This window comes from Pteronotus mesoamericanus, unplaced genomic scaffold (assembly GCF_021234165.1).
Source record: "Pteronotus mesoamericanus isolate MK-2021 breed Mesoamerican mustached bat unplaced genomic scaffold, CSHL_Meso_final scaffold_54, whole genome shotgun sequence".
In the NCBI taxonomy this organism is placed as follows: domain Eukaryota; kingdom Metazoa; phylum Chordata; class Mammalia; order Chiroptera; family Mormoopidae; genus Pteronotus; species Pteronotus mesoamericanus.
The window spans coordinates 55711835-55737500 of record NW_026555321.1 but is presented as its reverse complement, the minus strand read 5'-3'; the positions used below and the strand labels follow the sequence as shown (position 1 = coordinate 55737500).

General features: G+C 40.2%; 1 protein-coding gene across 7 annotated transcripts in view; it reads left to right on the top strand.

Annotated features, from left to right (window-relative positions):
• The window catches only part of FOXP1 (forkhead box P1), a 601776-nt gene that overhangs the window by 353947 nt on the left and 222163 nt on the right, over nt 1-25666 (top strand). The gene's annotated exons all lie outside the window — the stretch shown is intronic.

Below are 25666 nucleotides of genomic sequence, written 5' to 3'. Positions count from 1 at the left end.
GGAAAAAGTGCCCATGTCCTTGATGTGTCAAGTACAGTTACTGTAAAAACAGAAGCAATAGCACAAAAGGGCTTTCTCTCTACTTGGCTTTTTAAAACTTGGAAATCATTCAGGTTTAATGATTTGTTTCTAGAAGTTGAAAGTTTTTTGTGAACCTTCTATCTTAACGTAAACAGTGCATAAATGTTGAAGACTTGACTCTTAGCTACCATGAGTCCTTGGGTTCGGCACCTCTTTCCTGTGTCCATTCCTGCTCTGCATTGAAGTCCCCTCTCACCTCGTCACTCTCCATCCATGTGCTTGGGTTTCTGTTCTCCAACCCATGGTTAAAAAGTTTTTTTTCTACAATTGGCATTTGCAGGCAAAATCCCAAAATACTAGCTAGGGGAAGCCAGTGAGTGGCGGATTGGAAATGAGTGGTAAAAAACAGCCACTCCTATAAAGAAACATTCTATATTGTAAGAGGAATGTTTAACAGAAAAACAAAATACGCAGATCTGTGTTTATCTTAGACAGGGAACAGATCTGTAGCATTAGCAATGATGACTTAGCTCAGAAGTTTTCCCCCTACCCTGTAATACTTAAGAACACCAGTAGAGCTTAGAGCTCTTTATGTTAAAATGTCTTTTTCCCTCCTATTTCTTTTAAGATTTATTTGTTCAACATTCTTTTATTATCCTGGATGGTGCAATTTGGAAAGAGTATTAATTCTCTTATCAGTTCTCTTTCCTTCCCAGTTGTTCAGAGAATTGAGCTACACCAGCACTTTATGATGTAAGAGCCATCAAATGGAGAGTTCGTTCTGAACAGGCAGAGCACTTCTGAGCTGTGACCCCCGGCAAAGGGGATGGACAGCTTAGCATTGATGTGGCTGATGTACTGGAATCAAATGGCAAGCAACAGAATTAGGTACCTTCACACACTGCCACCACCCAGCTAGTCCCCTTGTATCATCTAAATTTTTGAGACAAAAGGTTCCTTAACTTTTTATTCCATGCTGCTTGTTCATTCTGACATCAGTGAATATTGTACCTTGAGTGATGATTTTGAAAAGTAGCTGGTGTTTATTAGAGGCATTATAAGTAATGTATGTTGTATGATTCATTTATCCACTCAGCCTACTGTAGTATTCATTCATTCATTCAAGAGATATTTACTGACTCTGTAATGTGCCAGGCCCTGGCAGATCTGCATAACCCTTGTCGCTAAGTAGTTCTAGCTCTTAAATGTACTGCCTATGTTACCGTGTTACAATGGCAGTTTTCCACCCTTTTCATCTCATGGCACACGTAACTAATTACTAAAACCCTGTGGCACACAAAAAAATAGATTTTTTGCCAATCTGGTTGATTTAGTCATTCTAGATGGCTGTTGTGTTGGCAGTTGTCACCTTTTTATTTGACAGTATAAGGGAAAAGAGGTCAGTACCCCTGACTGAATAGTCAGGTATTGAATACTTTAAAAATTCTTGTGGCACACCAGTGTGGTGTGGCACACCAGTTGAGAATCACTTTGTTAGAATGATATCTAATATAACCTTGCCAAAACACACAATCTGTGAAGTGTCCTTGATGTACACCATTGCTCTGTGATTATTTTCTAATCAGCTTGAGGATAAATTAGATGCCAGCAGCTCATGAGTGAGGGCATGGTTCTGTCCCATACAATCATTGACTTATCAGAAAATGTATACTGACTATGTACTATGTGTTACTTGGTGAGGTGCTAGATCCTCTTCCTTTGACTTACTGGAATGTTTTTTGAAGCTTGTCTGAACCTTGCTGTTTTTCCTATACAGTAGCCCCTGATACATGGTTTCAGTTACTATAGTGGACCTTGGTCCAAAAATACTGAATGGAAAACTCCAGAAATAAACAATTTGTAAGTTGTAAACTACATGCCATTCTAAATAGTGTGATATCTTACACCATCCCCCTCTGTCCTGCCCAGGACATGAATTACACCTTTGTCCAGCATCTCCATGCAATATTCACTGCCTACCTGTTAGTTACTTAGTAGCCGTCTGGGTTATCGGATTGTCTGTCTTGGGATCGTCACGTTGCTTATGTTTAGGTCACCCCTATACTAGCCGAACGCCAAGTCCCAATGCCCATATCACCCACCCCCCTTTGTCCCATCACATACGCATTGTATCATCTCCCATCATCACAGGAAGGGTGAGTACAGCACAGGGAGATATTTTGAGAGAAAGACTACATAACATTTTTGACAGTATGTCATTATAATTGTTTTACTTTATTATTAGTTATTATTGTTAATCTCCCACTGTGCCTAGTTTACAAATTAAACATTATCACAGGTATGTATGTATAGAAAAAAACATGTACAGGGTTTGGAAGTATGATTTTAGGCATCCTCTGGGGCATTTGGGAACCCATCCCTGGTTCTTGAGGGGGTATGACTATATGTGTTTTACCAAGACCCTTCAAATCCTCCATTTGATCACAGCCTTCTTGCCACTTGCAGTGACTGTACTTTATCTTCTCCATCCTGTGTCTGCATCCCCCTACCCAGCACAGGCAGCACAGTATCCATAGCAAGGCATTTCAGCAGAATGCTATCTGCCAGCTTGCCCTTACCCCTTCTTTCTCTGTTGCTTTGGCCTTGGCAGCTCCCAGCCCCCTCTTCCACGAAGTCCTTGGCTCTTCCAGACAAGCTAATGGGCACTACTGGTGGTGGTGCTCTCAACATCACACTGCACACATAGCACTACATTCTGGGTTCCCCAGTCCCAGTGCTTGGGATTTTAGATTCCTCTTATTCACCACACTGATCTTGCTAGAACTTGCTCCCTGCACTTGAACCTCTGTTATACCTTTGTTTCATCTCAGCAGGTGGTTTAATTCCTCTTTTACTGTAAAGATGGTGGTCATGCACCTTGTTAAAGATCACCTCTCAAGTTTGCAAGAGGGAAGCAATCCTGTTTATTGAGCAGCTGCCCTGTTCTAGACAGTGTTAGTGATTGCCCATGCTTATCCTCCACATCCTCCCGATACTCATGACCCCATTCATTCATTCATTCACTTGTTCAGCAAATTTTTGTCAAATGCTACTAAGTATCCAATACCACTAGGCCTCAGTCAAGCAATGATAGGATACTCTTGCCCTAGTGGGAGGAGAAGTTTAGTCATTATCATATGAAAATGTACCTGACTTTTGGCCAGTGTAAAAATAAAGTACATCTAGAGTACCTAGGATGAACTCTCTTTAAAGGTAACATTTGAGCTAGGTTTCAAAACGTTTGTAGGAGTTTGTTTATATTTTTATATATACATATATATATATATATATATATATATGTATGTAAAGTATCTTCTTTATAAATACATGTGTTTCTGTAAATACATATATTTGTGTGTGTGTGTATCTTCACCTGAGGATATTTTCATTGATTTCAGAGAGAGGGGAAGCGGGTGGGGAGGGGGAGAGAGCGAGTGAGAGAGAAAGAAATATCGATTGGTCGCTTCCCGTACTCTCCCTGACCTGGGATCCAACTTGAAACCTAGATATCTGTGTTGACCAGGGATCCAACCCACAACCTTTTGGTGTATGGGACCATACACCAACCAACTGAACCACCCAGCCAGGGCTGTAGGAGCTAATTGATTAAAGTAGTAAAAAGGGATATCCAAGAGGGAGAAAACAGCAAACACAGAAATATGAGAAAGCAAAGTATGTTTGGGACACTGCAGCTAGAGGAGCTGGATGAGTGGAGGTAGACAGCAGGGGCGACGGCTGGGAAGTTGCCCAAAGGGCCTGTTATTCCAAGCAAAGGAATTAAGATTATCGTTTGAAAATAAGAGGGCTTTGGAGGTTGCAAGCAAGGGAGTGAATTGGTCACAATGACTTTTGCTTTGAATGATGTTTATGATGGTCGCAGAAGTCACCTTAAGTACTGAAGGATAAAGATGAAGAGGACAGGCCTGGGGATGATGAAGAGAAAGGGGATAAATCTGACAGATATATAAGACTAAGAATTCCCAGGTCTTGGTAATCAACTTAGTGTCAAAGATGACAGTGACCTTTTCCTGAGAGAAAGTAGCAGGTTTGAGGGAAGAGTGTTCAGTTTTGGACATCTTGAGTTTTGGGGAATCTAAAGGACTTTTAGTGATGGGAATGAACTATAAAGAGAGAAGTATTGTTGGGGACCCAATCTAATAAGTGGGGTTGAAGTGTATACAAGTATAGAGGCCATAGGAGAACCTTAAGAAATACCAACATTGAATGGGCAAGTAGAAATAGTAAAGTCTTTTAAAAGAGACAGACGAGGTGAAGAGTTACAGAGTTAGGCTGCAAACCAGCGTTTGTGACCTCAGGGAAGCTTTGGGAGAAGTTTCAAAGAGTGGCCTTCAGTGCACAGCATGACAGGAAACTCTGGTCTGTTGGGTTTTACAGTGTTTCTCTGTGTCTTGGCACCACCTGCATCTGCTTCCTTGGGCCTGTCTCCTCTACATGTGGCCTCCAGGCTTCTGCTGCAACCTTCCTGCCCCTAATCTGGAGAAGCACTTGATTATAATTGGCTTCAGAGTTTAGGAACTACTATTCTAGCCTGGAGAATTTAGAATCCACAGTGCAGACAATTGCAGGTAGGAGATAAAAACATGGACAGCACCCTTTTTAGACATCAACTGAATAGGGGAAAGAGGTTGAAGGCTGTGTGCTAGAGGAGAGGAAGAGCAACCTCAACCTGGAAATGACTGTGTAGGGTCAGAATACATTGATGTATTCGCAGGCTAAAATGAAGGAGCCAGTAGAGAGATTGGGTGGTGGTGGATAGCTGATCAAGGCATGGGTATAAGAGAGAAGGTAGAAGGTGGGCAAGCCCTTACTCTCAGGAGAAAAGGAAGAAAGAGCAGAAGGATTAAGATACTTGAAGTTAGGTAGGGGAATTCCCTTTTGCCATCCCCGTCATTTTATCATACTCAAACTCTCTAAGCCACTTGAAACCACCAACCACCCCTTCCTTCTCGAAACTCCCTTCTAACTTCTGTGTTACTCTCTAGGGCTGGTTCTACCTGTGGCTACAGTGTCGTAGACAGAGATTCGATGACTTTGATGTTCAAATGCTTGTCCACCAGATGTGTGTATGCATGTTAATACTCCCTGATCTTCAGAGTTTTCTTCTAAAAAAAATGAGGGTTAATATGTATCCCACATGGAAGTTATGAAAACTAAACTTATTAAATGTCACTCTTCCTGTTTCCTAAATGTAGGAATTGACTATGGTTTATTCTGAGGACTTTTCCCCTCCCTTCTCAATCTTACCCACTCCCTCTGAACTGTTTGACTCCCTGCTAGATCTTGCTTTCACTTCTGCTTCTCCCCCAAGAAATGTCTCTTTCCTTCACTTGGCTGTTTTCACAGAAGCATCATTACTCTCCTGATCACCTCCGCTGGAAATCTGAGAAACCTCATTGATGCTGCCTAGGCTCCTATAATCAGTTCCCAGGTCATTGGTTCTAGTTGCATGATCTCTCTCTCTCACACATTCATTCATTCATCTACATGACAGTGAATTTTTTATCAGGCTGCCAGGTACTGTTAGGTATAAGTCATGATGCCTGGCTTATGGTTAAAGGTTCAGAAAATTAGAATACATTATAATGATTGCTCTGTAAGAGTTTCATAGAAAACTTGAAGAGAGCCTATGGGCGAGTGTCTTGGTAGTGGGATGGTCTGTAAAAGCTTCTTAGCTTGAACTGAGTTTTGAAGTTCAGTAGGAATTGGCTCCTTAGAAGATTCACAGCAGAGGCACAGAGGTAGAAGGAACATGTGTGTGGAGGTACAGAGACATTAGAGTCAGATTTTAAGTGTGGCCACAGTGTTGACAGGGAGAGGGGACAGGATGCTGGTACAGCCAGAGAATAAAGGTCTGCGCACCTACCCCAGCACCGTGCAACAGAAATAAAATGAGGTCCACAAGAGGAATTCAACTTCTCTATTAGCCACATTTTAAAAAGTAAATTTACTGTAAATTGTATTTCATTTAATCCAGTTTATCCAAAATATCATTTCAATCTGGAATCAATATTACAATGTATGAGGCACACTTTATATTCTTTTCTTTCATACTAATTCTGAAAAATCATCTTGATTTGGATATTAAAATTTCATTATAAGTACTCAGTTTTTATTTAAATTTAATAAAATGTACAGTTGAAAAAGTAGATTAGTAGATTGACATACACAAGTTGTTTAACACATACTTAAAAGGTTATCAATAACTGCTTTGAATATCAGATTTAAATTTAAACTAGTTTTCATTAAAATTACATGTATTAAAAGTTGAGTTCTGCAGTCATAGGTAGCCACATTTTAAATGCCAGGTAGCCTCCTGTGGCCAGTGACTTTCTTAGACAGAGCAGGCCTTGAAGTTTGGAATTCACATTGGAAGCCATAGGGGGCCACTCAAGAAGTAGCCATTGAAGCAAGGAAGGAGGCCACCCGTGGTCCAAAGCAAGGGTATGGAAAAACAGATATTATTAAATAGGAGGTAGAGGGGATGAGAACTGGTAATATGGGAAAGCAAAAATAATTTCAGATTTAGAATGTGGCCGCTACCCTGAAAACCTCTGGCTTAGAGTTTGGGTGGAGGGAGAAAGAGGCGATCTCAGTTTAAGACAAAGTCGAGGTTCACTTGGGATGTCAAAGTAGAAATATCCAGAAGGTTATAAAGGCCTGATGTTCTGGAAAGATACTTTGTCTGAATCTGACAGTGATTCAAGAGTCACTGGGTACAAGCAGGTGTGAAGTGAAGCCGTGGGGGGAGGATCGAGTGGTCCTGGACTGGTGCTCAGAGCAGGGTCTGTTAATTACAAAATCGAGGTGCTGCTATGTGGAAAGTGAAGTGCCGTTGCAACCCTGCCATCCCTGTTTGTTCCTGCATTGTTTCAGTTTGTGTGGTGCCTCAGTAGAGCTGCCACTTGGAGGAGGTGGGACAGAGGCCTCAGATCCAACAGAATAAAAAATATTCACTATCTGGCCCTTTCCAGAAAAACTTTTGGAGCCCTGAGGGTGGAACTCTAAGCAAGGTGACACACTTAAGAGTGAACAGAAGTTAAGCTCATTCAGAAGAGAGACAAAGAGCCACCAGCTATGTAGACAGAATGATGATGAGCATGAAAACCTGGAGGCAATGGAAAGATTGTTTTTTTTTTCGAGAGAGAGACAATATGAATGACAGTGTCATGTGTTCTCAAGAGGTCAAATAAGGTTAGGATTGAAAAGTGTCAATTGGATTTAGCAAGTCCAGGAACATTAGCAGTTGTGGTAGGAGTACTTGCAGAGGAGACATGAGGCAGGATCAAGCTGAGGACCTAGTGGGAGGGAGAAAAGGAGACAGTGGAGGGGTGAAGTAGTTCTTGCAATCAGCTGGCAGGAGAAGGAAGGGCTGTGGTTGAGTAAGATTGTTTTCATATTGGCATGCCTAGCTGACCCAGGTGAGGGAGCCCTAAGGGAGCAGGCACTCAGAAGGCAGAGGAGATGAGAGGGAGGCCAGCTTGTCAGTGCTGTACTGAAGTGTGCTCATTTGTCCCCAGTTTCCTTGCTTTAGCCTGTTATAGGCATTTCCATCAGACTTCTTTTCCTAAAACGCTCCTCTTGCCCCAGACTGTCCCTTTCTCTGCTCAGTTAATGGTCCATTGCATCTTCACTCTCAGTTTTGGCACTTACATTTTCAGTCCTTGTTTTTGCTGCCAGCATGCCCTCCCTCACCTGTCCCAGCCGCTGAGTCCTCCACATGACGAACCTCTTGAAATACAGCACGGCATTACTACAGCACTTGCATATTCGCACGTCAGCGCGCCAGCTAAGTCTTGCCTTACCTGACCCATGAGAGGTGCTCAGTTCAGTAGTATTTGTGAAATAGAAATACAAGCAAAAATCATAGGTCATTAAAATTTTAAGGCACATTATAAATTTATTATTGAACAAGAAATAGGACTCATTGCTTCAATCTCATAACAGTACAAATTTGCATAGGACAGTTTTCTCAGCCATGACACTTCGCATGGGGGACTGGATGATTTTTGTCGTGGGGCCTGTGTTGTAGGATTGTTAGTAGCATCCCTGGCTTCCCACTAGCACCCCTTTCCCCCAGCTGTGACAATCACAAATGTCTCTGGACATTGCCAAGTGTGCCTGGGGGCATCCTTTTCTCTCATGCTTTGCATTCTTTTTTTTTTTTTAGATAGGTTTTTCTTTTGTTGTTGTTGTTGTTGTTATCATCAAATATTTTATTGTTCAGATACATTTGTCTCCATTTTCCCGCCATCACTTTACCCTGCCCCACCCACCCTCACCTCCCACCCTCAATCCTTCCCCACTTTGGCTTTGTCCCTGGGTCTTTTATACACATTCCTTGATTTGACTGTTGCATTATTAATAGTTAGATCCAGGGGAAGTTATCCTAAATCTGTATCTTACTCCAGGCAGTAATAAATGCCAACCATGCACTTGACTGCTAACCAAGATGCTAGTGACTCTGTCCTATTCTACCTAACAATACTTCAATTTATAAAAAAGTAGATGTTTCAGTGTGTGAGCTGATGGTTACGTCACTCAGCTAGTGCATGTGAAGACTGAGGTCTTAATACAAACCATGTTCCATGTAGCCCGTCTGTTCCAGTTTCTCTGCCTGTTCCAAATCAACTACTCTATTTTCCATTTTTTTGGTCAGGGACATCCTGATACAAGTGAGGTCAGAATTCTCCCATCACAAGTATCCACCTGTTGGAAGGAAGCCCATGTTTTTGGGAAAAGAACCAAAAAACTTATATAACCATGGACAGCTATTATGTCATATTTAATTTTTTTTTAATTTAAAATGCACGAATTCATGGGCAGTGAGCACAGAGAAGCCAATGTAGAGATTGGAAGGCTGTTTTAAGGAACAGCAAACACACCCAATTATAATGTTAGGAAAGCTTCACACTCCCTGTGGTAGGCTAAGCCATTCTGCTCCTGAGGTGTGGGCATCCTCAGTGGTAGGGACTTGGCTACCAGCCCTCTGATCCCTGTTCAGTCCAGTTTCCCCCACCCATATAGACATGTGGTAAGGTCACAAATAATTAACCATTGTGTCCACAGTATGAGGTACGGGTTGCTAATCCTATCTCTGATTATTAACATGCACTTTCTTGACTTTAATAAAATGAATATATCAAGGAGAAATGCCATTGAAAAGCCAATTAAAGATTTTCTATAGGTATTGAGGCTTTAAAATGATAATCAAAGGCTGCTTAGAATGAGGCTGTTGTACAATATTACCCTTTGCCCTGCTCTGCAACTACAACTTTTAACTACAACTTGGTAAACATGAACTAATTCTTAACAATCACCCAGAAAGTTGATGTTGTTCTCTAAGCTGTCGTTAGAAGACATGTTGACTTTATTGATGTTATAGTATTCCTCCTATATCCTGGAGGGAGCAGGAAAACATTTTTTAAAAGTAATTTAACTGAGAACACAGCCCTTACCTTATGATGGGGAGAGAATATTTTGCACTTGGGGATTTTTTAGTAGCTTCCCAAAGGTCTGGGTTTATGGGCTACTAATAATTGCTGTGATTTATTGAGCACCTACTATATACAAGGCACTTTGCATATATTAGCTTTGTGTGCTCTCAGAGCCCTGTGAATTTTTCATAGTAACACTTACTGCAGTTATAATCTCCACTTATGTGTATGACTAATTGATTAGTATGTATCTTTTCACTTAGACAGACACCTCCATGGTGATGGAACTGTACTAGTTTTTGTTCCCCATTGTAGCCCCAAACTTAATACATAATCTGGAACATATTAGGTACAAAATCAATATTGCTTATAGGGATGAGGGAACTCATATGCGGAGTAGTATAATTTAAAAAATAAGGAAATGGAAAGAGTGGTTGGGTGGCTTATTGATAACCTGTAAATTGGCAGAGTGGGAATCCAATTTAAATTAAGTCTGGTGTAATGGCTGCTCCCTTTCCACCATACCTGCCTTCTCAGACTATACATAGATTACCTGGGGGAACTTATTAAAATGTAGATTCTCATTCAGGAGATCTGAGATGGGCCTGAGAATCTTTAAGTTTCTAGAAGCTACCCACGCCATTCTTCATAAAACCATGCTTTGTGTAGCTGAGGTCTGCACCACAGGTGCAGTCCAAAAAGTGATAACTTCCTTGTTTTTTGGAGGTATTCATGGTTCTATTTGGAAAGCCTCTCTCCTGACATAGAGCCCTTGCATCTGTTCTGTCTCCTAAGGAAAGTGCCAGAAGGATCTGCTCTTGGATAAGCACCCTGGCCCCTCCATCAGTTGGATATCCAACGGCTGCAATCCTTGTTGAGTCTTAACTCATGTATTGATGATGCTAATGGGCTCTGTTGTCTCCATTACGTCTTCTAGTGGGGTGTCCAGTGTTATTCTCCTCTAAAAATGTCCAGTACTCTCACCCCTCACAATAACCGTGGGAATGCAAAGGAGTAGCAACATCATTTCAAAAGTTTCTTTGGACATTTAGCTGATGAATGAGTCCTGTTGAGAATCCAGTCATCAGACACCAGATGGCCCCGCCATCAACTCCATTGCCATCCAATGGTATCAATATGCAGTGGGTGAGGGGAGGCTGCCATCATCTCTCCTGCTATTGGTGCTCAGTTTACCTTTTCTGCTCACTTCAAACTCTAGCCCTCTTGTTGGCATGTCTGTGGCAGTCTCTTCCTAAATTCTCTTCCTGGCTCTACACTTCCTCCTAGCTTTTGAGAAAGAAGTAAAGAAATTAGCATATTTACTCCTCAGATATGGCAGGGGATGAGTCCAAGGTTTAGGAACTTACCTGACCAGTTGACACCATACAAGGAAGCACATCTCTGTGAGAAGAGGCCCTTCAATTAGAGCTGTGATAACTTATCCTTGAATAGCTTGAAGCCCAGCCCCTCCTATACTTTGTCACCAACCCCAACTGACTCTAAGATGGTATCTGGGTTCTTGACTTTAGGCCTACTGATTCTCATTTTTCTTAGCCATTCATATCAGATCTAGTCATCATCTTTATGTCTAACAGGAGCTTACTTTTCATCAGGTAACATGATGTCTCCGTTTTTTTACGCATATACAAGATTGGAAGATGTGTATATATTGTGTTTTAATTATATGATAGTAAAAATTGAAGGGACATTTTTTAAAAAGATTTATTTTAGCCGTGGCTGGTGTAGCTCAGTGAACTGAGTGCCGGCCTGCAAACCAAAAGGTCACTGGTTCAATTCCCAGTCAAGGCACATGCCTGGGTTGCAGGCCAGGCCCCCAGTAGGGGTCACATGAGAGGCAACCACACATTGATGTTTCTCTCCCTGTCTTTCTCACTCCCCCTCTCTCTAAAAATAAATAAATAAATAAATAAATAAATAAACAAACAAACAAACGTTATTTTAAAAAGATTTAAAATTTAAAAAATATTTATTTTAGCTCCGTATTTTGAAAAACTTCCTTCTCTGTAGTACTCAGATGTACTAACTGGTCATTGAGGGTAGTTAAATGAGATGAGGACTTACAAGTAAAGGGCATCAGTATACAATATTGTTGAAATCATACTGAAAGTAAGTTGGAAGATACATATAGTTAGTCCTAAAGTCACTTATTGAAGAGCTTGCTTTAGTTCCCTTCACATGGGCAGATAAGGCACAAGAATTATAGATGATGGATGAGGAATACACCACTGATGGAATTGAAGCACTAGATATGTTTTGACATTTTTTGCCTTTTTATATTAGGTTTTCCCTTTCATGTTTATATTTTATTTGTTTCATACTGTAATACTGATTTTAATTTATGTAAATTATATGCCTATGCCTTTAGATTAATAAACTTCCCAAAGGTAATGATTAATGTATACAGAAGTAGGAAGCCACAAATAAAAAAGACAACATACATCTTATTTATATCTATCTATCTATCTATCTATCTATAGATTATTCCCATCTTTGTGTGTGTGTGTGTGTGTGTGTGTGTGTGTGTGTGTGTGTGTGTATTTATATATATATATAGTCCCCATTTTACAATATCTTAGCATCATGGTCATTGTTCCCACTAAAAATTACTGTGTTTTGTGAAATGATACAATCTCTGAGGTAGTTCCCATTATGTAGACACCATGTCTTTAAATTATAGCAATTTCTTAAGGTTTTAAGGCAAAATGAGCTCTTAGAAGTGTGATTAATAGCAGGGAATGAGGCTAATGCTAGGTCATCAGTGGCACTCCATTACAAAAAAGGTTGGACTAATAAAAGCATCTATCTTTTGAATGATATGCTATAGTTTTTAATTATATAATAGTTACTTGGTACTGAATAAAACTCTGAACTTGTGTTGCAGAAAAGAATGGTGGAAGAAAGGCGGGCCCAGGAGGGAGGCTTACACTGAAGCTGTCAGTTTGATTTTTAAGTTGTCTTCTGTAAGGGTAATATCCGTGATTCAGGAGCCCCACTCAGTTTGGGACAGTAGTTGAGAGTTTAGGCAGTTGGTTATTTATTTCTATAGGAGTCTACTGTGTGCACAGTAGGCTCTTTATAAGTGCTTTGTGCATTGCATTGTTAGGTATATCTTGCTTAGGAGTCAAGGATAGACACTTCACGTGGTTCTCTAAAGTCTCCTCCAGCTCGGCTCCCAGTACATAAGCTTGTTCAACTCACTGGTATGTTGGAAGAGGATTTTTCAATGGTTCATAAATCATTCACCAATTCTCATTATTGTGATTTGATGTTGAAGCAATTCCATTTTCAGTCTGTTTTAATCCTTCTGATAAAGCAAAGGAGAAAGTGTCCATTTGGTACTAGTGTGTCTTTAATCTCTGTCTTTCAGTTGTAAGCTCATTATTTAACAAAGAGAGAACATGGCTCCACTCAGGGCCTTTCTGGGCAGCAGGATCTAGCTAGAATTTAATAACATTGGTTAGGTTGTATTACATTTATTATAAAGAGTTTCTATTCTGTAAAGGAATACACACTGGCTTTCCAAGTGACAACGTGATATAAAGTTTCCTCTGAAATAGATTTATGTTTTTAAAAAGTGAATAAATTTTTAAAAATTGCATCGGTGGACATGTGAATGGAGATGGCAAAAATAATGAAGGTAGAAAAGGAAGTGAATGTCTGAGGCTTGGAAACTGGCTCAAGTGTCCCCTCAGATGGCGTGACTACTCTGAGTCTAAGATTTTGTAAGATTTTCACCCCAGAGAAGTGTTGTGGAGAGAACAAAGCAGCCCTTTCCAATCCTGGGTCTCCCCAGAGCCTCTCTGGGACTTGCGAAGTTTTTAAAATCATTTAGGATTTCTTCTTTCTTCTACTTTTTCTTCCTCCTCCTCCTCCTTCCATTTTTTAAAAGAAGATTTTATTTATTTATAGAGAGAGGGGAAGGGAGGGAGAAAGAGAGGGAGAGAACTATCAATGTGTGGTTGCCTCTTGCACGCCCCCTACTGGGGACCTGGCCTGCAACCCAGGCGTGTACCCTGACTGGGAATTGAACCCTGCGACCCTTTGGTTCACAGGCTGGCGCTCAATCCACTGAGCCACACCAGCCAGGGCTATAAAAGACTTCTTAATAAATGGACTCTCTCTTCTCTCCTATTTATTTTATTGTAATGTATTTTAAAAATTTTGGGCCTGTGAGGAACGAAATAAGTGGATGGGCACATAAGATAAAATTAAAGGTGTGTTAGGACAAGTTTACCACCAGAACTGCAAGAAAGGCTTGTTTTGTTTGTTTGCTTGTTTGCTTTTTATCCTACTCATGGGGAGGAATCAGTAGAATTATCTCAGCATATAAAGGAGTCCCGTTAAGCCGAGGTTTGGTTTGGCTTTAAAAGCTCCAAGGCTAAACTATTGGCCTTTATTAAAAGAAATAGTTACAACTCTTCAGATTGCCATTTAGAATGGTAAGCTCTGTTTATGATCTTTTATTGATAGCCTTGTTCACCCAGGCTTTAGGAAAATAAAATAAAAATGATGGTCAGGAAAACTCCTGGTGAATATTGGAAGTGCAGATGGTGGGGTAATCAGCATTTTCCAGTGAAGATGGGGAATGGAGTTGGCAGGACACAGCATTCATTCTGCTTTGACTTTCTGTTCCTCTCTCTCTTGAGTTTCACTGGGACATTGGATAAGATACTTCCCTTCTCTTTGTCTCCTAGTCACCTTGCACATGCGCGGAATAGCGAGCATGAAATCTGAGAACGTTCGGATCCCAAAGTGTTTGAGGAAAAGTCTCTGTGTTAGTTTCAGCTGCCAGACTTGGCATCATCACCTGGAGTTGAGCAAGGCTGGGCTTCTGCTCTAGGGCAGTGGGACAGCTCGAGCCTGTTGTTTCTAGGGCAGGAAAGGGAGACACTGATGCAAAGAGAAGCATCTGTCTCTACCTTATTGTCCCTTCCCTGGGTCCACAAGGTAGAGACAGACCCACCAAGCAGAAGAAAGTCCCATCTATGAGAGCACTAAGTGCCCTGTAGAAACTTCTTCTCCAGACATTGTTGAGGCTTTGGGGCTGTATAAATTTAGGGAAAGGAGACTCTCAGCAGAGAGCCTCTTGGAAAACAAACCACAGCACAACAAAACAAAAACAAAAGAAAAAAATACTCTCCTTTGTGACTTTAGGATTACAGAACAAAGATTAGATCACTGGAGCAGGAAGTGGGAACAAGAACAAGCAGAGAAGGTGAAGAAGTTTATAGTGGAACTAGGGGGTTGGGAACCAGGGTTAAGTAGGCTGACCAGTAAAATTTTTAAGATTTTATTTATTTATTTTTAGGGGGAAGGGAAGGAGAAACAGAGGGAGAAAAACATAGATCAGTTGCCTCTTGTATGCACCCCCGCCAGACAGAATCAGCAACCCAGGATGTGCCTTGAGCGGAAATAGAACTGGCAAGCTTTTGCTTTGAGGGAGGATGCCCAACCAACTGAGCAACTGAGCCACACTAGTCAGGGCAAATTTTGTTGCTCTATAAATGGAGACAGAGATTCTGAAAATTTGATTGTTGCTAGTGTAATTGTTAGAATCTTCTCAGGTGTACCTTTATTTGTTTTAATTTCATTCCCAATTTTGCTCTGAATATCCAGCAGTATTTTGCTGTGCTTTACACTGACATAGTGCAGAATTTTAAAAAACTGATTAACTGATTATTGGTATAAAATATAGATTACCAAATATAAATTACCATACTGTTTTTCAAGTTTTGCTTATTAAATTTTAAGTAATGGCCCTGGCTGTGTTGGCTCAGTGGTTGGACTGTCCTCCCATAACAGAAAGATTGTGGTTCGGTTCCAGTTGGGGCACATACCTAGAGTGCAGATTCATACTCAGTCTGGGCACAGGTGAATCCTGGTCCAGACACATATGATCCCCTTGTCCCAGAGCAGATTCCTGGTCTGGGTGCGTACAAAGGCAAGCCAATGCTTCTCTCGCATCAGTGTTTCTCTCTCTAAAAAAGCAAATGAAAATGTCCCCGGGTGAGAATAAAACATTTTTAAGTAATAGACAAATGTTATTCACACAAATGAAAATTAAGTAGTTTAATAATGCTGAAGTGTCTTTAAAACAGATTCAAACAACACTTTGGTTGTAAATTATATGAAGTCTGTGTCCAGGAAGAATCCAGCCATGTACTATGAAAAATAGAGACATTTATTGAAGAAGATACAAAATACAAGAAACATTGTACAGAAGACAATGACGTCTCAGTCCCCTTCAATGTAGGCACATTGGGACCTCACACAGTTCTCCCACTTGTCCTCAGCTGCCCTGTCGTATTTCCTGATTCTCATTGATGGTCTGAAATCTCTTCCTTTCAAAGGTGATCTTAGTTTTGGGAAAAGCCAGAAGTCACAGGGCACCAAATGTAGGCAGTAGTGGTGCTGAGTTACCTGGGTGATTTAATGTTTTGCCAAAAACTCTGTATGAGATGTAGTGCATGAATGGGTGTATTGTCAGGGTGAAGCTACCAATCACCAGTTGCCCATAGCTAGGACCTTCTGAATCACCCAAATAGTTTGCTCAGAGGAATGTTCAAGCTTAAAGCAAAATTTGATGCAGGTTCATTGCTCTGCTCACTCAGTCATTTTGAATGCGATGACCACACAGTACACATGCTCACTCAGTGGCGTCTGTGCCCCTACTGACTAGTACAGTGAAGTTGTCACTGTTCACACATGCATTTTGCAGTCAGTCCACTCTTCTTGGCTGCCAGGTTACATCCATGTCACACAAACCCTTCTCATTATGTTAACAATACCTGCATTTTTTCCAGACAGACCTGGTACACCTAAATATAGTATCTCTGATAAGGCATGATAACTTTCTTATACAGTAAGCTATTGTCCATATTAGTACACAGAAAGCAAAATTTTGAAAATACATTTCTTTATAACACTTGCATTGATGGACACATTGAACTCATTATTCACTGTTGACTTTAAAATCTTAAGATTTCTTTAATAAGCTGACAAAATGAACTCCTGAGTGGTTATATGTAACATCAACTGATTAATTTTTTATATAATCTTTTTTAAGGGCGAAAATTATAACCTGGTACAGTTTAATTTTTGCAGTGTGGTTGGGAATGCAACAAATATAGTCATTTGTGGACTCAGTGCACTTAAAAGTTTCTTGGAGGAAAAGGAAAATCAAGGTTTTCCTTCTAGATAAAACGTTGAAGGCTTGAAGTATGTGTGACCCATACATTTCATTGATAAAAGATGAGCCTAGGAAATGAATGCACAGTTACTCAAGCATGAAAACACTACAGTCTTTTAAAGTTGTTACCAAATTTAAGCTTTAATAGTTTAAACCATGTGGATGTTTTATTTTTATCTACAGACAAGCCAGGTGTAGACTGAGCTCTTTTGGGGGTGACTTCTTGTTTCTTATAGGGGGCCATGCTTTTTTATTTCTAAGTAATGTCATCAGTGAAGAGTTAATCGGATTTCAGTGATTTGCTCTGGCTTCTATGATGATGAGTAATTGAGGTTGGTAACAGCAAATTGTTGTTTATAAGCAAACCTGGCATTGTGTAAACAAGCAGGCCTGGTCTCCAACTGGTCTGATTTCATGGTGGTCAGCAGCTGATCTATGTAACACACAACCTTTCTGCTTCTAAATGTCAGAAGAATGACTGTTTGTTTATCTTGCTTTCTTTGCAGCTGTTTACCCTGTAATGCATTTACCTCGACCTTGATTCCTGAAGAGTGGCCCCTTTTCTCCTGCCAGTTTTGTTTACATTAGTCCTGCCCCTGGTGTTACCTATGAAATCTGTTGATTATTCCACCTGGTTAATGTTAAATTACTCTTGTTAGATGATGTGTTTGTTCATAAACATAAATCCTGGGCCCCTTGTTTACTGTACCCATGGCAGCAATCCTCATTAAACAAATACTGCTTTGTTTGCGGGTGTGAGCAGCAGTTTATCCTGCAAGGTCTGTTTTAAAAAACACACACACATGGAAAAAAAAACAAAACAAAAAAATAAAACTTATGCTAGAATTTTGATAAAGAAAAAGGGGAACTTGTCCCTGGAATGTGGTTGAAACAGACTTAGGTTTGCTTTTCTTATCTTTTGCTTGGATGAAGGGGCTGAGAGATTAGCAAGTTGTTTGGTTTTTCTGAGAGATTTCCTTAGTGTAATGATATCTATGCAGTTGTTTGCTTTTTTCAAAAGGGAGAGAGCTCTCCTGAAAGGCGACTACCTCAGTAATAGAACATCAGATGGCTAGAAAACTCTTTGTGGAACAAACAAGAATTCAGGAGGTATAGGCAAAAGAGTCTAGTGCTATGAACAAGGCAGTCACCTTTGACAGGTACAGTCGTTGGGTTTTGTATTGTTTGTATGTCGTGTGGGCTTCCTGTGATCCTGTGTGATGCATGTACTTTGTCAAGTTTGAAAAGGAGAGATTCACTTTTAGTTTGATGTGTTCTGAATAAATCCTGTGTTGTGTAAATGGAGATATCTTAAGTGGAAGGAAATCAAATAATTGGCACGCATTATATGTATTTTTAAAGCTACTGTTTTTATTCATACCTGTTACTTTTATTTATCTAGTTTTATATGAGTGTATATATTATATTTCTAGTGAAGTAAAGCAGAAGTTGTGTGTCCGTATTCAGCTCCGTGTGAGACTCTTGTCTGTTGGACACTGGGTGCCACGTTAGATAATACAGAACATTAGCCTGTCCTTTGCCATGTTTTGCAAACAGCAGAGAAAACTCAGCTCACGTCATCTTTGTTTTTCTATTTATTTGTTGCTGTTTCTGAATTTGCAGGGTTTGCTAGAAATTTGCTCTAAACTACAAGGATACAGCCGAGACTGGGGTGAGGGTGAAGGTTTGGAGAATCATGGCCTTCAACAAAGTGTGGCCTTTTTTTAATATCAGAAAAAGCCTGCTGACCTATCTGTAAGAGCAACTTTTGGGGAATACATATATGCATATTGGAGTTTTTGAAGGATAAAATTAAATAGTTGTTACTTTCACACTGTGGAGAAATGCAAGCAACAGACTTGTGATGGCCTGCATTCACTCAGCTGCCATGATACTGTGAATATATTGTTCGCTTTGGTCAGTGGAGCGGTTAGAGGCTGGCGGCGAAGTGGAAGAGACATGAAGTGTGTCGTCAAGCATGCCAGTCGTTAAATGATGATGGGAACCTGGCCCCATGTATATAAATTATAGAAAATATGGAAATGAAAGAATATATATTCTGAACTGGTTGTTGGTCACTTTTTCCACCAGGCTATTTGTGAGAGTTCAGCTGTCTGAATGTTCAAATGATTAAAGTTCAGCAGGCTTTGTTAGTTCTCAAACTTAAAATTTATTTTGTTCTGTAAAAATGCATTTTAACTAAACACCCCGGAACACCTGGTCCTATCCCACCCTAAGCTTCAGAGGCTTCCTTATGGCAAACAGTCTAGTACTGGATCTACAAGGCTCCTTTTTGGTGTCTGTTTAATTATTTGAGCTTCTCTAGATTAATATGCCAGGGAGTGGGTATGCATTCTCCTTGGTATTTCTGTGTCCTAGAGCAGCTTCTTTCCAACTCTCATAGTTTGTGCACAGTTGCTATGATTATACCGCTTAAACTTTTGTCTTCTGGGAGAGGAGGAAGACAAGGCCAACAGTAGCTGCAATTCTAAAAATATAATTTAGACATCTGTAACTTTTACAAGGGTGGGATGCTTGTTATCTGCACTGATTGATGTCTTATAAAGATTTTCAAGTCCAGGAAAGTTTGATTAAGACAGGTTGCAAGAATGGGACACCTACAGTTCATCCCTGGGCAGTGCTGCTGCCTAGGTATTGGAATTCAGATGTGCCTTCCTTGGAAATGTCCTCTCTTGTATTCACCTCAGAAGTCTGATGAAGGAGGGAAGCCATTTCTTTGTGAGGAACATTATTTTGTTACTACCCTGTTCCTCTAACTCTTTTCTGAGTCAAGAATTACAGAGAAAGTTAAGCATGCTCTCTTTCCCATATTTAGTCCATTTGAATTATTCATGTGTATATTAAATGTTCACCATGGGTTGTGGTGGAGTTTTTCACTGGTTGATTATCTTTAAATTTTCCACAACTGGGACAATCTTACTTCTATTGATACTTAAAATGATTTAATGGCTTGAGATATTTCTGAGTTTCAGAACTCCAGAATGGCTAGTCATTCCAAAGAAGTACAGGAAATAATGTATTTTAAAATTGGAAACATAAAAAGTGATGGCTAGCACAAGTCCTTGATCTCATTTGATTAAGAGGTTATATTTGGATTTTTCTCTCATTTTATCATTTAAAGATTCAGAAACTGTGTATTAAATTCCTACTATATGCAAGGAGTGCCTGCAAGTAAAGTTTGAGATAAAAGAATTTTTTAAAAATTCTTATTAAACAAATGAAGTTGGAGAAGTGGATTATAATCATTTTAAGCTGAATGTTTTGCCAATTTAATTGATAAATACTAATGGTTTAATTGATAAACATGAACTAGTTCCTATTTTTTTCCCTTCTTTGAATTATAAAGATGAGAGAGCAACCATATTACATCATTAACAATAAACATAATTTTCTCCCCTGACTTCTCATCAGCTGAGGCTTCCTATCTTCACTGAGTCCCATAGCTGTAGGTCTTCCCCCCACGGGTCTTTGAGGTGCACCCAGGCCTGTTGCCTGGGCTGGTTCCTTTCCAGGCCTAGCCCTTGTTTCCTGTGTTCTTGAAGGCAGGAGAGATGAGCAGCTCCTTCAGGAGGCATCCACGAGAGCTTTCCAGGAGAAGAGAAATGTACTCTTACCGCTGATGTGTTTTCCGCCCCTGAGATGCCCAGCCCTTTATGTCCATGATATTCTCAACATCTCCTCAGTTCTGGGAAGATTCCAGTCTTGCCCTGACATCCTATATGGCTAAAAAGGGGGCCACTGTTTTTTTAACATGCTTTTCACAATTTCATTGCCCCTGAGCTTTTTATTCCTAAGTGCTAAATGAAATTCCAGATTTTTAAAGATAGATGTAGATATCTACAGTGCACGATAAAGTTGATAATACATAAATCATTTTTAACAACAGGTAATGTGCATAATTTATGGGGTTACAGTGCTATCTTTTTGATATTTATGATGGATAATGCTCAGTTTTTGCCCTCATATTACTGCTTTAAATTATACCACAAGAAAATTAATGAGAAAGTAGATTTATGAGTTTCATTTGTTTGTCAATTCGGAAATTAATTGGGTGTTAATTTTAGCCGTCCCTCATCAAACTAGGACTTCAGTATGTGTGCAGTACTTTGCATTCATTGTAGCTTACCTCCCATTTACTGTGGGTCACTAGCTTTGCATACATTAAAATAGCCCTCCGGCTTATTCCCTTGATTACTTTTTGAACTGCCATGCATTAGAATATTTACGCCTTTCTGTTATAATTATGAAAATTTGGTTTTTGAAGATGATGCTTCATAACTATACACAGCATGCTGGCTCTTCTTCCTAAACTTGGCTCTTGGATGGTCTTTCCATGAAACGGGGACCCTGCCCATGGGGGTAGCGGGTAGACAGATGGTGGTGTTTGAAGGGTTCATTCACCTCAGATGAGAATAATCAGCTGTTCTTGCTCTGTTTCTCTTGTTTTGCTCCCTCTCCCCCTTCTTCTTTAAGAGTGTGCTCTGAAACTCCCATCTGTAGACAGTGATTCAGCATCTTGGGGCCAGCGAGCCCCCTCCATCATGCCTGTTTCTCACCTGCTTCCCTAAACCTGGAGATTCACTTGGAATCCCCCCACAAGCCCAGCGTCTTCCCCCGTGAAGGGCGAACAACTGAAAAGCATGTACCGCACACTAGGGACTGTGAGTCTCCAGAGCTGTAGCACTGCATTGAGAAGTCTGTCTTTCATCTGCGTGTTATTGCTCCCGTCCCTGTCTCTTTTGAACAAGAGTGACACCCAGGAGCCTGCTAAAAGTGGAGCTGGTTTTTTGACCCAGGCTACCTACCCTACTGTTTGCCTGAGAATAGGGGTAGTGGTGGGGGCATCTCCTTAGCTGCACCATGCTCCTGAAAACTCTACTGAGAGTATTAAGTTGTTAGGTGAACATTTTACATATTTAAAGGGAACTAGTTCATTTACCTGATGAGACCCAGAAGGCTTTGTATCTTCATACAGACAAGTTTTTCCTCTTATTTTCTGACCGACATTAACATGATCATAATAAGGATTTTGAATCTTCATGATGCAACATGAGTAATTTAAAGGTTACTTCTTTTAGTACTAGAGCTAGCCCAGCTCCCACCCCCATTCTTGTCCAGTCTATAAATTCTGCATGCAATATAACTGATGATGAAGAGCCACATGTTCAATGTTTCTAAAATACAGAAATTCACAGTCTCTCTATTCTTAGAGTTATCTCTTCTTCCCTCCTTCCCTTCCCTGCTCCCTCTTCTCCTCTCCCTTTCTCCTCTCTCCTTTCCCTCTCATTACTAACCCTCCACTTCACCTCCTTCCCTCCCTTTTCTCCTTCCCTCCTTTCCTTCCTTCCTCCTTTTTCTTTTCCCAGAGATTCTGTTATCTTTTCAAAATTGCATGCCATTTTCCTTCTTTCCTTGTATTCGGATAACAATGAGAAAGAGGTTTTTTCCTTTTCCGGGGGGTGCGGGGGGGGGGGCAGCGTGCAAGTACCAAGTAATCACTCTAACCATTTTCCTAAAAGTGATTTGCTGTTAACTTTTTTCTCCTCTCCCCATAGAAGTGGAAATATATTTTACAAAAGTATGTTTAGTTTAATTTACACATCCTTTTATGCACAGACCAAGTTCTTTAAGGGCATTTATTCTGCTTCATATAAATAATTGATCAGCCAAGTTAATTTACTTCTGCCTGACTTGGTCAACCTTAATTAACTGCCCTGGAATCAGAACTGAACTTTCTGTTAGCTTAAAACCGTTCACAAGCATGATAACAAGGGCTTTATTTTCCCTAAAATTTCATCATCAACACTGTAACCAAGGAAATAATCATAATAATAAAGCATTGCTTAATTTACTATAAATATATTGGCCTGGACTTTATGAATTTTCCAGAATTCTTCCGGAGAGCGGCTCTGTTGGCAGTGACAATAAATAAGCATGCTAAATTCAGTTCTTATCCTTTTCTATAAGGCCCTCCAGCACAAACATCCAGCTTTTGAAACCAGAAGCTCTGTAATGTTTCCAAGCAAGATGAGAAGTGGGCCATTTTGGCTTCCTAAGCTTTCTGACACCCATGCAATTGTAGCATTAGCCTTTGTAGGGTGATCAGATATGATCCATTCAATAGAAATACAATAAAGTACTTTTATTGGATGAGTCCTACATGATTCAAACAGGCCAGCCTCATTTGGAGAAGCCATACAGGAAGCCAGAGAAAGGTTTGGCTTTGTATCTGGAGAAAGGACTTGTTAGTGAGCCTGTGATAGCCGTGCCTTCCAGGTACAGTGTCTTCATATTCAGGCCCTTGGGATGATTGTTGCATCCTTCCTTTCTTGTTCTCGGTTTGACATGGAGCAGAGTGGTTCATTGCAGACATTATACAAACTGAATGCCAGGGACAAGCTCCCTTTAAGAGAGGGTGCAGTGTTCTAGGTTCGAGAACACAGATGCCTCTTGTACACATTGACTTGCTTTCAGGTGACTCTAAAATTGTAAAACTCAATAGAAAGGGATCCATACAGTTGTTTGCTAAAGAATGCTGACACTTCATCTTTGCATTTTAGATTCTTTTCTTTGTCTGTCACCCTCATTACTGTCTTTAATGGGATTACTTAGTTTTCTTTTCCTTGGCTTACTAACTGGACTTTGCACAGGACTTTTGCAAATTGGAAATTCTCTGTCATTTATTGAATGGGCAGGTTCATTTCTGAAACAGGGAATATTAAGGTTGTATCTGTCCCCCAACCTCCTAAGTTGTAGTTGTTTTATGCATAAATTGGGAGTCACATCACCTCCTTATTTTCCCTTTTACCAACGTATTATGAGTTTGAAAAGTAATCAGACGAGCTTGTAGTTTGTGAAGCATGATACAGATATAAAGTCTTATTAAATGGCTTTGAGAATTCTATAGAAATAAATACTGCCTCCCCAAGTATTGCTAGAAATGTTCTTAGACATTGACACTCCTACTTTTTCACATGTGCTTTTCAGAAAGCTTTTTTCTCTTGATTGATGTGGGAGATTATGGGAAATTTTAAATCTTCCAACCTACATACTACTGTTAGCACTTGACTAATTAAGGACACCCTTAGACTGAAATAATCCTTTATGCAATTTTAGTCCCAAAGCCTGCACTCTCACAAACTGATTTGCAAGCCAAGCTGCTTGGCTTGATGCCTGCAAAACTTGTACCAGAGGACTTGGCAGCCTTCTTTGGAACTGCATAGAGCAAAACCTTCTTGTCAAGTTGTGGAGTGGAGCTTGTTCTTCCTGAATCCACCACGACAGTGTCAAACCAAGGAAACAAGCAGGGCCAGTCTCTGAGACCCCTGTTTGCAGGTGTAGTGTCCCGACAGTCACATGGTTTGCAAGCAGCCCTGCTCCAAAAGGTCAAGGTGTTTGGCTAAATACACCCATTCTGAGGGCAAGTATAGATTTTCTATATAATGTTTTTTCCTCTTGGAGATCCAGTCCCTGAAATGGATAGGTTTTCTAGAGGATGGAAATGTAGATAGATGATGCAGATCTAGATCTAGATCTAGATACAATGTTTTTATTTTTTTCTTTAGGTATGTTTATTGCATATCCTAATTAGGTCAATAGGTTTCCTTGCTAACTACTCTTAAGACAACAGCCCTCCCCTTTAAATACCTACACTCTTGTCTTTTCCTTAGCTTCTGCACTAACAAGCAAGTGTGTGTCACAGAAACTGAAACTTTGGGGAAAGAAATCCCTAGATTTCACAAATTGATTCCCTTTTTTGGTGATGAGCAAGATACTTGCATTGCCTGGTTCTTATATCTTAGAAAAAGTTGTGGATGTTTTTTGATAGATTGTTTACTCTGCAACAGTAAGGTTCAGAATGCAATTTTTAAAGGCCTATAATTACTGGAAAGCCTGATCTTAAGAGAAGAGAGTGCATCAGCTGTTGCTTCTGAGTTTGTTTCCCACCTGTTAACAAAAAATGCCGTTCTAATCCCATTCAGTATTAGATTAACTTTTAAAAAATATGTCTTCTGGATTTATGGAGTCTGTGCTCAAGTTGGATCATACTATGCACTTAAAGGAAATGAAGAAAGATGTGGATTTTTCTGCTTTTAATTCTTCCATTTGGTTTTGTGCATGTCTAGAAGAAAAGAGCTAAGCCAATTTCTAACAAGAAGGCAACCTCCTCTAAAATTTCCCCAGTGTTTAAATTTCTCTCTTCTCACATATTTCATGTGTGGGGGAGAAATCTGTAGCGCTGGTTGTACATATGTCTTTCCATTTTACGAGGGCAAACCCCCCAAGAACCCATTATTTATAAAAAAAATTATGTGTTTATTCTTACATGTTTAAACTTCAGTCACCTCCAAAGTACTCTCCATTTGATGCAATACGCCTATTGAGATTTTTTTCTACTGCTCAAGACAGTTTTTGAACTCAGAGATTTTGATGCCTTTTAGTGCTTCTGCCATTTTTTGCTTCACCTCTTCCACAATGGCAAAACATCTCCCTTTGAGGACTTTTTTCATCCAGGGAGACAAACAAAAAAATAGTTGCTTGGGATGAGATCCAGTAAACCGGGGAGGGGAGGGCACAGGGCGAGGGCCGGGGGTGAGGTTCATGCCCTTTTTGGTCAAAGCTGCTGAACAATTAGCTCGGTGTGGGCAGGTGTGCTCAGTAAATCACTCAAAATGAAGTGGCAAATGTGTTGAGTCCTCAAAAAATATTCACTGAAGCTGAATGCAGCCTCTCACAACATTGCCAGCTGGTGCACTGATACAGATGGAGATGGGTTCCTAGAACACTCACCTAGCAGGGGAAGCCTGTACTGCAAGGGACCCGCCCTCGAAAAGATAATTTTTGGGGGGGGTACCCCCTCATATCTGACCTTTTATTTGTGATTGGTTTTTCATATTAAAGTTTTAACTATTCAGGGATTTCTCAGCTTTCATGTTTGAATTGTCAACTCACTTTAGTG